The following is a 16325-nucleotide window of genomic DNA, read 5'->3' on the forward strand; positions in this document are numbered from 1 at the left end:
GATACACTGATTATGATAATGAGGCCGAGGGCCTGAGATTTGTACGCCACAAGGTGGCTTGAGATATGATAATGAGGCCGAGGGCCTGAGATTTGTACGCCACGAGGTGGCTTGAGATTTGATATGAGGCCGAGAGCCTGTTTATGATGCCACGAGATGGCTTGATTATGCACGTGGGCCGTAAGGGGCCCCTCCAGGAGTCTGTACACCCCCAGTGAGCGCGGGTACCCAGTGTGATGATTCCTGTTTATTATGTGAGGCCGAGGGCCGGATTGGTTATGCCACGAGATGGCTTGTTATTGCGCTTGGGCCGTAAGGGGCCCCTCCCGGAGTCTGTACACCCCCAGTGAGCGCGGGTACCCATTGTGATATGAGATATAGCCCGAGGGGCTGGTATTGTTCTGTGATATTGCCCGAGGGGCTGATTCTGTTGTTACTGTGCCCGAGGGGCAGATATTATGTGTTTACTTATTAGTTGTTTTCCTGTAAATTGTTTAACTGTTTAAGAGAGGGTTATGAGATTTCACTGCTTAATTATATTTACTGATTTGTTATGCCTCTTGTAGCTTAATGTTGTACCTTACGTGGTTTTATATTACTCAGTCTTCATTTATTTTTATTACTCACTGAGTTGGAAGTACTCACTTTACTCCCTGCACCTTGTGTGCAGATTCAGGTATTTCTGAACCCGATAGCGGGTATTGGTTGCTCAGAGGCAGAGTCATCGGAGTTTAGCAAGGTAGCTGCCCGACGTTCGCAACACTGCTTTTCTCCTCTCGATTTCATTAGACTGTACCTAGTACATTTTAGACTCTTGTTGTATTCGGACCTTAGTAGATGCTCATGACTAGTGACACCCCGATGTCGGGCTGTGTTGGGTTTGTTTCGCAAATTATATTGTTAACTGCTTATATTTTGAGATTTTATCATGTTTACGACTTAATACTTATTATTTTACTGCTTAAGATTGGAATGGGAATGTGTCGGCTGGCATTGTCTTCACGAGAGGCACCATCACGACCGGGTCCGGGTTTAGGGTCGTGACACAATTATGCAACCTTTTCGATCAGGAGATATCAATTCTGTCAAGTCAGGTTTATCTCCTTCACGTGCATCCCACATGCTCAAATTTGCACGTGTCTATGCTCACAAGGGATGGACCTGGTTCATGTCTGAGTTCCTTTGTCAGTCTTCAAAACTAACCTTCACTTGGGCCAACAAATTCCCCCTTTTTAATGATGACAAACTCTGTGCTTTTCATACGCTTAGGCCATGTTAATACTCAGCTCAACATCAACACAATGTTAGAAATATTTTTCCTTTTTATCACTTATCATCAAGGACCAGGTTCATTAGGTTATACACATCACTTGTTCAAAGCTAAACATCATTTGTTTAAAGCACAACATAATTATCTTCCCCCTTTTGGCATCATCGATAAGTTGCATAAAAATGTGCAGTACCCAGATTGTAAAACTTACTCATGGCCACAGGGGCTATCCCAAATGCAATCATGGATTAATCATCATTGATCAAGCTAAGAATTTCAACCATAAAGAAATAAAAACAAATAGTTAGAGCAAAAACCAGCAGATTTCATTGATTTCATTTATAGTTGATATGATTCTTCCACAATGCATAAAAGGAAATAAAAATACTGAAAACATGAGTAAACAGCAACAAAAGAAACATCCCAAACTGGGTCATTGAAGGAACTACACTAGGCTGGGATTTAAGGCTTGGAAGAACTAGGGGCTGGGTATTTGCTTGGAGAAGTTTCAGCATGTCTTGAAGAATTCCATCGTTCTTCTCCTTTTCCCTTGCAAGTTCAGTTCTGAGAGCATCTCTCTCAAATTCTACTCCAGCCAACCGTGTCTTCAGCCTTGCTATCTCAGCTTCCTTTGCCTCACTCTCATGTACCAAGACTTTGACCTTGCTATTTACTGGTGTCTTTTTAGATGAACCAGGTTTATTAGGAGTGGCAAGAACCTCATAGTCACAAGCAATCAAAGTTTTCACCCCAAAGTGATCTTTGCTTGTAGCCACCTCCCACTTCTTCAAAGGCACCTTAAAATGAGCAAGCACAGTTGTAAGAATGAACCCATAGGGAATAGCATGAGACTTGGTACCATTGATAACCCTATCAAGAAGCTGGATTATAAACCTAGGCCAATTTATCTGTTCTCGCTGTCTAGACACTCCATTAGAACCAAGTCCATGAAGTTTGCAATGTGCCTCCTCTCCTTCCTAGGAAGAACATATTTGATGACAAATTCAAACAGTACCTTGTGGGAAGGCTTCATCGCACTCTTGTACGCAGCCTTAGGCTCACTTTCCTGCTCATGATCACTGAATTTTCTGGTGATGGCAAAGGCAGTCGAAAGATTTTCTAGGCTTGACCAGTTAATCCCTTTGTAATCATTGTACCCCTCAGCAGGTAGACCTAGAATTTCACCCAACTCCTTATATCAAAAGAGATCTGCATCCCTTTTTCCAAGCTGGTAACCCTTCTATCCTGCTCTGCAGCATTTGCCATAAACTCAACTATTTCATCTCTAGCCAATCTGCCATCCATTTGAAGGACCATGTCCTTCCACCCTTGCACCTCTAGCTTTTCCAGCAGCAGAACCATCCCTTCTTCCTCCAGATCCTTTAGGAGTCTACCCTTCAAGATAGTTCTTCTGCCAAACTTGGCCAGCTTGTCCATTTCACTGTCTGATTCATTCTCCTCTTCTTATCTCGATTCCTCCTCTTTATCAATCTTTACGTGTTTGGTTTTCACTGCAGACCTGGTCCTTTTTTCCAGGGTAGATGTTTCAGCAGACATGGATACAGTTGTAGACTTCTTAGAAGAAGTCTTGGCTTTCTTGGGCTTGGGGTTCTGAACCTCCACCTCAGCAGTTACCTTTTCACCTTGATGGACCAGGTCCATCTCATCCACATCAACAGCCTCAACAGGCTCTCCCATTTTTCCTTTCCCTTTGTCCATCCTTTTCTTCTTGCTTTCTTTTAAAGCTTTCTTCAACTCCTCCTCACTTTGCTTCATCTTGCTCCTCGTGGCTCTTCCTCTTGGGAGAGGAATTTCAGTAATGTCAGAAGGAGCAGCCTTCCTTTTCTTGTTGGCTCTTGCTGTACCAGGGGTCTTTGTTTTAGAAGTTCTCCTTTTCTTGGGGTTATAACTGTCACCTACCTTTTTTAAAAGATCTGCTAGTGTTTCTTCAATGGATGAACCATGTTCATCTGTATGCTTTACAAGATTAACCAGACCTTCAGCGGCTTCTCCACTTCCCCCTATTTTCTTGCCACTTTCCTCCACCTTTTCAGACTCTGCTCTAAAAATAGCCATTTTACCAGTTTCAGAAGTGGGTGAAGAATCAACCACTTCTTTCCCCTTTCCCCTCTCATCACTTCGCACACCCTCACTCTCTTTTTCTTTTTCTCTTTTATTTTTACCTCCTCTCCTTCTGGACTCAGGCGTTTCCACATCTACCATAGATCCAACTAAAACAAACCGATTCTTCAGATTTTCAACTAACACAGAAATAACATCATTCATAGTATTTGTTCCAGAAGTTACCTGTTCAGTATCAGAAGATCATGTTTCTTCCCCCTCAGTTGCAGACTTGAAAGAGTCGTCAGAATTTTGGGGTTCTTGGGATTGACTTGCCTGTAACTATGCGTTTAATTTCCTTGAAAGCGCACCTCTAGCCACAGTTTTTCGAGCAAGCAATTTTGCTCGTCGTCTCCTAGGTTGAAGGGTAGTAGAAGATGAGGAACATGGTGGGGGTGTACCAACGTTATCACCAGGGTTAGTCATTTATATTAATTCTGTAAGGAAGGAGATGAATTTTGGGAGAAGAGAGAAGAGATAAATTTCGACGGTTTGGGAATTATGAGAGAATGGGAGGGATGATGATGAATGATTTAAAGGAAGGGGTAATTAATGAGTAACGGAAGGTTTAACAGTCAATTAGAAGTCTAATATAAATAAAATTTCAGTTTTGACTTGGCGGTTGAGACTTTCCTTGAAACTAGGTGATTTAATTTGGGTGGGAGTCTTTGAACGGAACTGGTTAACTTTTTGGATAAGTTCAAAAGAAATTTAGCTTAGGTAGGACTCTAATCATGATTCAAACATTATTATTTCAAAATATGCAGAGTGTAGAAAGCATACCGTGCTATCTTGATGAACCAGGTTCTTCACTGGTAATTCTCTTGTGTAAGTCTAAGTTTGCAAAAATAGAGAAAATATCATTAGAGATTAATGAGTCATTTTAACACATGGCACAAGAGTATACTATTGAAAGTATGATATTGAGCAAGATTTAATCTACTTATGTATAATTTACAAACTTCCTAACCAAAAAAAAATCATTTTTTTCATTTTTTTAAAAAAAAAATTCGATTAACCTTGAACTGGCCCTTTTAGGTGATCTTAATCATCCCTAATTCCAACATGTTCCTCTCAAAGTGATCTTTACTTAAGGCTTTTGTGAATATGTCAGCAATTTTCTTGTCAGTAGGACAAAATTCCACAGTAATCAAGCCTTTCTCATAGTTGTCCCTCAAAGAATGATGCCTAATGTCTATATGCTTAGTCCTCTTATGATGAACCGGGTTCTTTGTCATACTTATTGCACTAGTGTTATCAAAAAAATGGGGATACAACCAACATCAATTCCAAAGTCCATTAGTTGTTGTTTGATCCATAACAATTGAGCACAACATGAAGCGGCAGCAACATACTCAACTTAAACAGTAGATAAGGCCACTGAATTTTGCTTTTTAGTAGCCCATGACACAAGACATGAACTAAGGAAGTGTGTCATACCTGAGGTGCTCTTCCTATCCACAAGGAAACCTGCATAATCAACGTCAGCATATCCCACTAGGTTAAAATTACTACCTTTTGGATACCAAAGGCAAAGGTCAGTGGTACCTTTCAAGTATCTCAATATTCTCTTGACAGCAGTCAAGTGGGACTCCTTTGGATTTGCCTGAAATCGAGCACAAAGACCTACACTGACGTCAGGTCTGCTAGCAGTAAGATACAGAAGAGAACCAATCATTCCCCTATACACTTTCTGATCAACAGATGAACCAGGTTCATCAATATCTAACTTTGTGGTTGTTGCTATTGGAGTATTGATTTCTTTTGATTCTTCAATTTTAAATCTTTTAAGCAACTCTTTCACATATTTCTGCTGATGGATCATAGTTCCATTTGAATTTTGTTTAATTTGTAAGACTAAAAAGAAATTAAGCTCACCCATCATACTCATTTCAAATTCATTCCCCATTAATTTAGCAAATTCCTTACTTAATTTATCAGTAGTTGCTCCAAAGATTATGTCATCAACATATATTTGTACTACTAGAAGGCCTTTACATTTTTCCTTCAAGAATAAAGTGTTATTGATTTACCTCTCTTGTAGCCATACTCAAGCAGAAATTTTGATAATCTTTCATACCATGCTCTAGGAGCCTGCTTGAGCCCATAGAGTGCTTTATCATGTTTGTACACATAATCCGAACACTTCTTGCTTTCAAACCCTGGAGGTTGCTTGACAAAAACTTCTTCTTTTAAATAGCCATTGAGGAAGGCACTCTTGACGTCTATCTAGTGAAGAGTAAATTCCATGTAAGCAGCAAAGGCTATGAGTAGTCTTATTGCTTCCAACCTAGCGACTGGAGCAAAGGTCTCATCATAGTCTATGCCCTCCTCCTTGCTATATCCTTGAACCACTAATCTTGCCTTGTTCCTTGTAACAGTTCCATCTTCATCAAGGTTGTTTCTGAAAACCCTTTATGTGCCAATTACTTATCTGTCCTTGGGTCTTGGAACCAGATGTCAAACTTGAATCCTTTCAAACTGGTTGAGTTCATCTTCCATTGCATTTACCCAGTCTGCATCCTGCAAAGTCTCAGCAACAATTTTAGGTTCAATAAGAGATAAGAAAGCATCAAAGGCACAAAGATCCTTTAAAGAAGATCTAGTTTTAATTCCAGAGGTTGGATCAGTAATTATGTTCTCAATGGGGTGAGAACATTGGTACTTGTAAGGTTTCACAACCAACTGATTTCCTCTTGATGTTTCTCCAATGTTTTGTTGCTGAGGAACAGGCTCATGGACATGTTCCATTGAGGTATTAGATTCAGTTCCTCTTTGTTCAGTTCCCCCTGTCAGGTTGCCCTGAATAGAAGAACCTGTTCCATCACCGGTTCCTTCTTCTTGTGCAGCTTCAGCCTGGGCTGTGATTTGAATTTAAACTTCTTACCAGCCCAATTGCTTCATCTTCATGTTCCTGTATCTCAGAAGAATGTTAGTTTCATCAAAAACCACATGCACACTTTCTTCTACACGCATAGTTCTTTTGTTGTATACTTTATAAGCTTTACTATGTGAAGAATATCCCAAGAATACTTCCTCATCACTTCTGGAATCAAACTTACCTAGGGAGTCTTTTCCATTATTGTGCATGAAACACTTGCATCCAAATGCCCTAAGATGGGATATATTTGGTTTCCTCCCTTTAAGTAACTCATAGGGAGTTTTCTCTACAAGAGGTCTAGTCATGCACCTATTGATGATGTAGCATGCAGTATTTACAGCTTCTGCCCAGAAATTATGGGGCAGTTTACTAGAAAGAAGTATAGTCCTAGCCATATCTTCAAGTGTCTTATTCTTTCTTTCAACTACTCCATTTTGTTGTGGAGTCCTGGGAGCAGAAATATTATGATCTATGCCATGCACATCACAAAATTCAGCAAACTTAGCATTTTCAAATTCAGTTCCATGATCAGACCTAATTGATGCAAGTTGATTACCTAGTTGTTTCTGAGTTTTTCTAACAAAAGAAGTAAACATGTCAAATGCTTCATCTTTAGATGTTAAAAACAAAGTACAGGTAAACCTAGAGTAATCATCAACAAGCACCATCACATATCTTTTACCACCTCTGCTTAATATTCTCATTGGACCACAGAGATCCATATGGACCAGTTCCATCGATCTGGTGGTGTTTACCACTTTCTTGCATTTAAAAGAGGATCTTACCTGCTTCCCCCTTGCACAAGCCTCACAAACTTTGTCTTCCTTGAACTTGATGTTAGGTAACCCTATCACCAGATCCTTGGAGACTAATTTATTGAGTTGACTCAGACTTGCATCTCCAAGTCTCTTGTGCCAAAGGAGGGAATCATTGTCCAACACACTTAAGCAAGTGAGTTTATTTTCTGAAAGTGTGGATAGATCTATAATGTATATATTGTTTACTCTTTTTCCGTGCAAAAAAATCTTGTTAGTGGTAAGATTAATTACAAAACATTTGGTAGAGGTGAAGGCTACCAAGTTACCTTTATCACAAAATTGTGATACACTAATTAGACTGTATTTTTAAGCCATCTATCAAGTAGACATTCTCAATATAGTGAGAATCAGTCTTACCTACCTTTCCAACCCCAATGATCTCACCTTTCTTCCCATTTCCAAAGGAGACATTTCCTCCTTTGAGGTCCTCAAGTGAAAGGAACTGGTTCTTGCTTCCTATCATATGCTTTGAGCAGCCACTATCCATGTACCATATTTGGCTGCTTCCCTTCACTTGGACCTGCAAAAGGAAATCAGGGGTTAGCCTTAGGAACCGAAACTAGTTTGGGTCCCTTTCTATAGGCTAAAGGATTAATCAAATTATTTTTAGCCCAACCTGGCGGCCTACTTTTCCCTTGAAAAAATTCTTTATTCTTTCTACTAGCCTTTTCTTTTGCAGTACATTCACTTTGATAGTGACCAGTTTTTCCACAGTGTGTGCAAATTTTGTTCTCAGGAAGTGTGAGGTACTTGCTTTTGGGATCCCACTTAGGTGCAGGGGTCCCGTAGCCAAGTCCTCTCTTATTGCTACTATGGTGTTCATGTAGCCATGAAAGTGCATCGGAGGGCCTGTTCCATTTACAGGTTCTGTCTAGCTCGTGCTTGACCTTACTTAGATCCTCCTTTAGGACTCTTATCTGCTCATCTCTTTTGTACAGCTCATCTTTCATTTTTCCTAGGTTTTCTTCTAAAGTGAGTTGTGTGTGATCCGCTTTATTTTTACCTGTTCCTATTTTCAGTTTTAGATTTTCAGATCTAAGCTCTAGGATAGTGGTGTTAAGTTCAAAAACCTGGTTCTTTAACTCAGCATTTTTACTATCACTTTCACTAGCCCTAAGTTCCAGATTTTTGCACTTAGCTTTCAAAATCACACATTCCTTAGACAGCTGTTCCTTTTCATTATTTATAAACTCAGACTCATCAATGAAATCTAGAAGTAACTCAGATAGACTTTCTTTAGACAAAACTTAATCTTGTCTTTGAGATGAATTATACTTACCTCAGATTCCTCATCGGATTCTCCAATTGCCATAAGTGCTTGTTCATCTCCATCTTCATCCTCTTAGTCATCATCTGTGCTTTCCCCCTAGGCAGCAACCATAGCCTTTGTTGATCCTTTGTTCTTCTTGGGATGAACTTGTTCCTTCTTCCTATTTCGTCGTTCAGCTCTTTCCTTCCTCCATTCAATTTCCTACTGAGGACAGTTTTTGATGTGGTGATCAGTCTTCCCACACTTGTAGCAGCCCTCGTTGGTTTGTTTTTCAGGAACCCTTAATTTGTTGTAGCTTGAACCTTTTGAGGAACCCTTTCCAATCATTAGGTACTTCTTGAAATCCTTTATGATCATAGCCATTTCATCCTCTTCTAGATCGGCACCTTCAGTGATTCTGAGTGCTAGGCTCATTTCCTTCTTGGTTGCATCCATCTTCATGGTTTGCCTTCTAAGTTCATAGGCAGTGAGATTTTCAATTAGCTCGTCCAACCTAAGAGTGGAAATGTTCTTTGATTCCTAAATGGAAATAATTTTGCTTTCCCAAGTGACTGGTAGAACCCTTGTCAAAATTTTTTCAACTGTGTCCTCTTCAAGAATAACCCTTCCAAGAGACTTAAGTTCATTTGTTAGTGTGGTGAACCTTGTATACATCTCTTGGATGGTTTCGCCTTCCTTCATGGTGAAATTCTCATATTGAGAATACAGCAGTGTTCCTCTTGACCTCTTCACTTGAGGTGTTCCTTCATGAGCCACTTGCAAAGTGTCCCAGATTTCCTTAGCAGTGGTACATCTTTAAATTCTATTGTACTCGTCTTGACCAAGTCCACACACAAGCCATTTCTTGGCCTTAGCATTCTTTTCCCATTTCCTCAAGTCCTCAGCATTGTAGTCATCCCTTGTTTTTGGCACTTCTACTCCTTCAGCATTCTTCTTTATGGTATCTAGGGGACCATCGGTGACAATGTCCCATAGCTCATAGTCTTCTCCGATGATGTGATCTCTCATCATGTTTTCCACCAAGAGTAGTACTGGCCATTAAAGAGTGGAGGCCTAAAAGTGGATTGCCCTTCCCAGTTTCCAGGTGATGCACTCATCTTGATATGTTCCTAAGGTGTTAGCCTTTTCAAGTATAACCTGCTCTGATACCAATTGATGTTTTAACTTCATTACCACACAAGAGGGGAGGTGATTTGTGTGGTGATCAATTTTTCGCTTAAACTGATTATGGAAGGACTTGGTTCTTCTAAATGTTCCTTAACCTACTATTGCAGAAATAGTAAATACGGAAAGTAAAGAACACAAGTATTTTACGCGGAAAACGCCTGGCTCAAAAAGTGAAAAAACCACGACCTACTTTCCAATAGGATTTTCCCAAACTCTCCACTAAAATCACTGAGCCAAAAACTGCATATACAGAACACTTTTGTAAACCTAGGACTAACTCTAATCCCGTTGTAGCACACAGCCTCTAACTGTTGCGACAACTTCAAGTTAACTCTAACTTGAATACTCTGAGTACCTATTACAATTGCCTCTAGATAAAGCTGAAAGGTACAATATGCAAACACCTACTACAATTGAACTAGAATAAAAGACAGACACTTGGAACTGGTTCTTCTATCTGGTTCATATAGCTTCAGGTTTGCACACTTGAATCACACACGAACTGCTTGCAAAAAGCCTTGCTATTTTGCTGTCAATTCTTGTTTAACTTATGCGTTTGTGCATTACCTGTAAATGAGAACATCCTGCAATATATAGAGTTAGTAGATGAAGAAATAACTAGAGTTCTAATGCTACTCTTCCTTGGTGGAAGAGTTCTAGTTGATTTCAACTTCTAACTCCTTCCTTATCTTGGATAATGTTCTCTTAGAGTAAGGAGTCCTTCTCCTTATCAATTATGCAACCTTTTCGATCAGGAGATATCAATTCTGTCAAGTTAGATTTATCTCCTTCACGTGCATCCCACATGTTCAAATATGCCCGTGCCTATGCTTACAAGGGATGGACCTGGTTCATGCCTGAGTTCTTTTGTCAGTCTTCAAAACTAACCTTCACTTGGGCCAACAAGTATTTTCAAAAAGTAATAAAAACCAGATGAACAATTCTATTTAGGCCAAATGTTATTAAACAAATTTCCAAAAGGTAATCCAAACCGATAGATCATTAAAAAGAAATAGCCCAAAACAGCACGTTAATAGCAATTGTAAGAACAAATCCATAATTATCGCGATCATTTCTAAGGCTCACTTCTAAATCAATAACTCAAGTAGAAAATACATCTTCCGAATTATAGGAAAACAGGGGGTATACATTGCAACATGTCTATGTTGACTACAAGCGACAGTCGAGTTACACCAAATGTCATTGGAAATACTCTTTACAAATTTTGCTTTTAGTATTACAAATAATATAATTACTATAGAAAACAAATAAACGAAAACCAAATAACAAGAATCTCCGTAAAATATAGGGCAAAAAAAAAAAATTGGGAGCACCTTCAGTTGATTTTAAAATTTACATTGAAGGTGCTCGTCGGGAGAAATTCAAAAATAGCCAGATTTACCACTGGTCGTTGAAAAATAGCCAAGTTTCAAACGTCATCGAAATTTAGCCACTTTAAATCTGGGCGAAAACACTGTTCAAAATCCGGAAAAATACGCCCGCAAATTTTACGGGAGTTCCAGCATAAGTATGCTTGAACTCCCGTAAATTTTACGGGAGTTCCAGGATAACTATGCTGGAACTCCCGCAAATTTTACAGGAGTTCAAGCATAATTATGCTGGAACTCCCGCAAATTTTACGGGAGTTCCAGCAAGTATAATTGTCCAGTATAATATACTGGAGTTTGGAGCACTGGTGCTCCAGTCTCCCGCAAATTTTACAGGAGTTAGCAAAGTATACCGGTCCGGCATAATATGCTGGAGTTCGTACACAAACGCACCAGAACTCCCGTATATTATACTGGACCGGTCCCTGTTGCAGCAAAATAGTGGCTATTTTTCATTGACTTGATAAACGCTGGCTATTTTTCATTGACCAGTGTGAAAACTGGCTATACCATGATATTTTAACGTGCTCGTCGCGTCTTTTTCTCAAATTATACTTCACGGTCCGTTAGTTTAGACGTTAATATTACAAGAAGAAGGCCCGCTTATGCGACGCGCCTTCACCATTAATGAAAAAAATCTAACAAACCCGTTTATTGGAATGGTGCTCCATTCCTCACCTTTTTTTTTTTAATTATTATGTTACGAGAAAGTAGACGTAATTTTTTTTTCCATTCTAACATTAAAACAAACTTTCTATTGCTATTTTAAAATTATATTACATATTTCCTTTCGAGATGATTGAGACGGTTTTATTCTTATACAACTATCACAATGTTTAAGAGTTTAAATTCATTAAAATATTTAAAACGAGATCGATGCAGTTATTAAAAACATAGGGACAAACTTTTCTTCGTAAATTTTACAATTTTCAAACAATTCAAAATAATGGTGAGACAGTTAAATTGGAATGTGAGACAAAGCTTGCGTTTGCTTCAAATTTTTTTTTTTTATAAAAAAAAAGTCTTTGTAACTTTTAGGAGTAATTGTTTTTGTAAAATAAAATATTGTAACCAAGCTCAACCAGAAAAAAAAAAAAAAAAAAAAAAAAAGAAGAAGAGGGTTTTGAGAGTCAAACGCCAGCTATTGGACTTCAGAGCAGTCAAACATCTGTGGTTGTAGCCTGAGGTCAGGTTTGGTTTTGGTCTATGTGTGTACCTAGAAGATTACTTATAAAATTAGCAAACCGAGGGAAAGATGCAGGTTTCTGCCTCTTCTTTCACATTCTGGAAAAAGGAATAATGATTCTAGCACATAAGAGTTACTCCTATAACGCTAATGTAATAGTAGTACTTTCTTTGTTTTAATTGAGTGTGTAGATGCTAGGATCGAAAAAATCAGGTGTCATGCGAAGTTAGTAAAGCAAATCTTGAAAGACGATAAATCTAACAACAAAAGAGAAATCTATCAAAAGAAACACAAACATTTAACGTGGTTCGGTCAATTGACTTAGGTCCATAGCGGAGATGAGCAATCCACTATATAAAAAGAGAGTACAAAATATCGAGAGAACAACCTCACGAAGAGGCAAACACAAGTGACATACTAACACTTGTCCCGTAAAGTTCTCCCCCTAAACACCACTCTCAACCCCATATGGCAACATTGTGGATGCTACTGAATTAGAAGGGCGGATCCTCAATTTATAGAACTCCAAACCTTTTCCTACAAGAAAAGGGTCTAGCCAAATATGAAAGAATTATATTTCCTTCTAGAAAAAGAAAAACCTAATTATGGTAAATATATTATCCTTTCCTTCATGAAATAGGAAAACCAATTATAGTAAAAAAATCTGGACAAATACCTAACAATACCTTCTGTATAAGTCTGTTCTAAACAAATGATATATTTTTAAATTTATATAGGCACACAAACATTATATCATGTTCAAAACCATAATCTTAAAAAAAAAAAAGATTACGTTTTGTGTCAAATTAAATTATATTATATATATTAAAAGGGGCCTTAATATTGGGTATGCTGTTGTTTGTTACTATTTATTAAAACGGTGAGAGTAACAGTGAAAGGCAGGTTATGGACCACTCTAAGGTTAGAGTACAGCTCAGTAGTTACATGTAGAGTAGGTGTTATTAACATTTGGAGTCTCTGTTACTCCTTTCATCATTTCATTTGCTTTTTGACACGAAGCTAACTAGTCCTGTGTGATTAACAAGTACTTATCATATTCAATTTAAGCTTAAAAAAATGTAATCTTGTTCAATACAAGCTCTGTTTTAAAAGGCAGAATTGGGATTCGCCCGGGGCTCGCCCCGGGGAGGAGCACTCGTAAAACGTCCATGGGCTTATGTGTGGGGTTTAGTTCCGTGAGACTTACGCCTCGGCCATCGGGGCTTACGCTCCGGACACGCCCAACGCCCAACGTACTGGGCTCGCCTAATAGAACTTTATGCAATTGTATGTAACTAGCATTGTAAATCCTCAAATTTTCTTAATAAATCATTAACTATTAAAAATTGCTTTTTTCTTAATCATAAATCATTAAATTGAGAGTATTTTACGTCATAATTAAAATAAAAATTATNAATCCTTGTAACATGTTTGAACTCTATCTTTGTGAACCTCTTGATCAACTCTTGTACATAGTGCAAATATGGCAATATTTTAGTGTTCTTCGTAGCCCATTCCCCTAGAACCTGGTGCACCAAAAGATCCGAATCTCCGATTACCAGCAGCTCCTGAACATTCATGTCGATGGCCAACCTGAGTCCCAAGATGCAGACCTCATACTCCGCCATATTGTTGGTGCATGGAAACCTGAGTTTTGCGGATACCGGATAGTTTTGACTGATTTCTAATACTAAACCAGATCCGATACCTACTTCCTTGAAGTTTGTTGCTCCGTCGAAGAACATCCTCCAACCATCATATGCCTCGGTGATATCTTCTGCTACAAATGACACCTCCTCATCGGGAAAATATGTTTTCAATGGTTCGTACTCTCCGTCTATGGGATATTCTACCAGATGATCCGCCAATGCTTGCCCTTGACCGCCTTCTGAGTTACATAGACGATGTCGAACTCACTCAACAATATTTTGCCACTTTGCTAACTTACCCATAGGCATGGGTTTCTGAAAGATGTATTTTAGCGGATCCATCCTTGATATGAGATATGTAGTGTATGCACAGGATAATGCCTCAACTTCTGAGCTATCCATGTCAAAGCACAGCAGGTGCATTTCAAAAAAGAGTAACGGGCTTCATAAGTAGGGCTGGGCATAATTTGGTAAATACCGAATTACCGTACCGAAACCGAAAATTTTGGTATTTGGTATACGGTATTTTGGTATTTGGTTTAATGTTTTAAAAAAATTGGTATTAGGTATGGTATTTGGTATTTTAAGATAAAATACCAAAATACCGATACCGTACCGAAATATATATTATATTACACAAAACACATATTATCAATTATAACATAAATATAAAAAATCTAAAATCTTACTTTCCTTTATTCTCAAAGTTTATCAATTGACTCTAAACAAGTAACAAGACATTTATAATGATCAAATATTCTTTTATGTACAATTTTTCTTTATTTGGGTCGATATTTGGTAGTTTTGGACAAAACTTTTGTCAACAAACATTTTTAGTTTTGTATTTTTAAGTACTTTAATTAAGAATATTAGATTGTATGGCTCTATGCACTAGTTAGTATCCAAACCGAATAAATCGAAGTTACAGAACCGAATAAAACGAAACCGAAAGGAGAAAAACCGAACCATACCGAATTTAATTAGGTACGGTATTGGTATAGGATTTAAGAAACCGAATACCGAAAATACCAAACCGAAATGCCTAAATACCGTACCGTACCGACCGACGAACACCCTTATTGTTGAGTTGTCAACTTCCACCTATAAATAGTATACTATCTCCTGCTTTCCTAATTTGTATAATTAAAATTTCATAATAATGTCATACTTAGTTTTTCCTCATGTTACGGGTTACGAAACGTTTGGTATGGTGTAAAATAAGGGTGTACATAGGTCGGGTTGGTTCAGAATTATTAATTATTAAACTAAACCAATGGTGTCTGGTTTTTAAATCTATAAACCAAAACAAACCAACAAATATCAATTTTTCAATCTCGTTTTTTTTCGGGTTTTTCGGTTATTTTTCAGGTTTTTAGGTTTTTTTTCCCGATAAAGTCTTCATAGGACAAAATATGTAACTTGAGCTCCAAATATTTCTTTAGTCCTAGTAAGATAGAATTATATAATGTATTTTTCAAGAAAATAACACAATAATATGAGAGAAGTCATAGCATTATACTAAAATACTCAATAACAAAGATTATAAAATTGGATAAAGCAGATATTGCTAATTAATAAGCCATAATAAAAATTAACATAATCTACAAGTACTATATAAATCACGCTAGAATAAGTATAGCTAATAAGTATTAATTATATAACTAAACACTAAAGAAAAAGATAAACTAAGTTTTGCATCTTCATTATAAATCAATGTAAAACTAAAAAATAGGTATCCAACACTATCATCATTCCTAGTGTTGAGTTGAATTTCTTTTATTAGCATTAGTATTGATTTGAACTTTGTTTGAGTTACTACATTTATGGGCTATACAATTTATTTACCATTCAAGCATATTAAATCCAAACTTGAAACAATACGTTAAAAGATAAAACTGTAAAAAAGTTTAAGAAATATTTATAAATTACATTACAATAAATATTTATACGTATAAAATATTTTTAAAAATTGTATAAATGTACTATCGGGTTGGTTAGGTTTCGGTTTGACTTTTTTTTTTTTAATTAAACCGAACCAACCCAATTATGGTCGGGTTATTTTTTCCAATATCAAACCAAATCACAATCGGATTTTTTTTTTCCCGATTTAACAATGATTATCGGTTTAGTGCGGTTTGTCAGTTTTCTTTGTACGCCCCTAGGTGTAATAGCTAGAAAATATAATTACATACAATTTGTACGTAATTATCTAGTGTTTGCTATTCTTTTTTAATTTCTCCATACTTAATTCTTGTTTAAGTTATACATCAATTCATGTACATTATTTATATACCAACAACAATAACAATGACCCAGTAAAATTTCACTAGTGGGGTCTGGGGAGGATAGTGTGTACGCAGACCTTATCCCTACCCCGCCGGGGTAGAGAAGCTGTTTCCGAAAGACCCTCAGCTCAAGAAGACAAAAGAAGAAAAGAAAAGAGGCAATCTATCAGTACCGACCAATATAATAAATAATACCACGATTAATTATCCATGGATGGAGCATACAAAATGGTAAAAATACACCTGAGGGTCTCCTTAAATCCTTCTCCAAGCCTTAATACAATTTTAAA

This window comes from Nicotiana attenuata, unplaced genomic scaffold (assembly GCF_001879085.1).
Source record: "Nicotiana attenuata strain UT unplaced genomic scaffold, NIATTr2, whole genome shotgun sequence".
In the NCBI taxonomy this organism is placed as follows: Eukaryota; Viridiplantae; Streptophyta; class Magnoliopsida; order Solanales; family Solanaceae; genus Nicotiana; species Nicotiana attenuata.